At 38.8% G+C, this 2,062-nt stretch overlaps 1 pseudogene; it reads left to right on the forward strand.

Moving 5' to 3' along the window:
• The first annotated feature begins 314 nt into the window (after positions 1-314).
• On the forward strand, positions 315-692 carry LOC122797261 (annotated as a pseudogene).
• The last annotated feature ends 1,370 nt before the right edge of the window (positions 693-2,062 follow it).

The following is a 2,062-nucleotide window of genomic DNA, read 5'->3' on the forward strand; positions in this document are numbered from 1 at the left end:
TTTAAAATCTGTACTTATTTTTGGGCATTTGTCCCACATAATTTTATGTTTTGTCCAGGTTTATTATTCTAAAACATTGAAAGGTATGTTTCTGACCCTCCTGACTTTACTCGAAACCTGAAAAAGTAAAGACATAATTCTGTTTAGAGCAGATATCATCTTGGGACAAACAGGAGCTTGTAAAGGTTGAAGGAAAAATTGAGAACTAGGTGGGCGCAGTAGTCGGGAATCTTACAGGAGAGACATGAACATAAACTATAGGCTGCCAGCATAGTAAAATATTACTGGCAGAGGCTTTACTGAGTGCTATCATGATGGGAAAGTTTATAAAAGCAGGGAAGGTGGTTTTGACATTTGAAGGATGAGATGCTGGTCATAAGGCTGCCATGATGAAAAACCATGATGATGATAATGGTTGCACTAGTGACAGTTCATGCAGTCATACCTTGGTGGTTTAACTCAGTCAATATCCTTAAGGTCACCATCACAATAGGCAAGAAAAAGGCTGCCAAGTAGTCCAATATTAAATCTTTTGTGTACAACTAAAATCATCATATGCCAACTAGATACTCTGTTAATATTCACTTGGATAAGACTATCAACAAAGACATTTTCAGGGATCCAGTCTGAGATGAAAAGCTAGAAGGGAAGCCAAAGTCAAGACTGAGGAAAGATACAAGGCTGGCAAATAATGGTTGTCCAAACCCCCACCTTAGGTTAACTTGTCTTAGGACTTTAAAGGGGAAAATAGGGTGGGTACAAGAACAGAAGTGCAGTGACATTTGAAAAAGAGAATGAAGAAGCTGCAGTATCCACATATAGTCTCCAATGGCTCTAAAGGCCCTTCCACCAAACAAATATCACTATATCAGGGTGGTAGTCCATGTGGAAATGAACGCTTTTGGAAGAAAACAGTGAGAGATGTACAGAGAGACATATCGGAACTATCCATGAATGTGACAAATTGTAGGTAATATACTTATCCTGAGTGGAACCTTTTTTTCTCCAAGAATGATGCCTAGGTGCAAAGAAGATACAATTGGCTTTAACAATTGGATAACTAGTTCTTTTCATCCCATGGGGATCCAGTATGTGTCAACATTGGCTGAGATACTCGACTGTCCAACTTGCTTCACAAAAGATGGTTTCTACCTTTCTTTCCAAGGCTTTCACATACTCTTTAAAGCATTTGCTACCCCCATAGTGCCTTTTTAGGTGAACCCAGCTAATAAACATTCAAGTGTAAATAAACACATCAAATACAAAACTGGATCATATGAAGGTGGCCCTGCTCAATGACAAAAGTCTCACCAATAAATTGCATAATCATGAGGTTATTCTGCATTTGGAGCACATCCGTATTTGTGTAATTACTACAATGTGGTTTAAATGTAAAGAAAGCACTCCTTCCATAGCTGGTGTTTTGGGCCTATCATGTCTTTAAGACTGATAGCAGCTGTGGAGGCATTTCCATATTTGCTAAGGACCAAATTACATCCATGTGGTTTCCTAGAGACCCACAAGTGGAACTCATAGAAATCTAGATCACCCTAAACAGGACAGACTATTAGCTTATAACCTGTTACAGGACACCTTCGCTGCTTCCTGATAATAGTGGAAGATCGTATTTGATGAACTTCCTATAAATAAGAAGTCCATTATACTGGTATACTTTAGCTTTCCCTAAACTGGAGCACCTATACCTTCATTGTAGGTTATGCCCAGAAGTTCTTAGATTTACTAAGCAAAAACTCTCTGGATGAGACTCTCTGAGCTGATTGTGAATGATGCCTACACTGAGGATGAAGATGAAGACAACCAACTGGCAAATAAATTCAGCTCTAACTTTACCCCTCTCTCCCCTCCATCAGTCTTTCAAGATATATTTGAAACTGGCTTGCCTCCAAATATCACACAAGACCAAGTCCTAAAAGTGTTACTAAAAGTGATGGGTCATGACAATATCCACTGATGCATCTTAAATAGCATGAGGCATGATTTAGCCACCCATAACAACACTGTTCAATCTCAGCCTCCATACAAGATTTTTACCAAGTGAATA

The sequence above is a fragment of the Protopterus annectens genome, chromosome 3.part0 (genome assembly GCF_019279795.1).
Source record: "Protopterus annectens isolate FY-2018-M chromosome 3.part0, PAN1.0, whole genome shotgun sequence".
NCBI classification, from domain to species: domain Eukaryota; kingdom Metazoa; phylum Chordata; order Ceratodontiformes; family Protopteridae; genus Protopterus; species Protopterus annectens.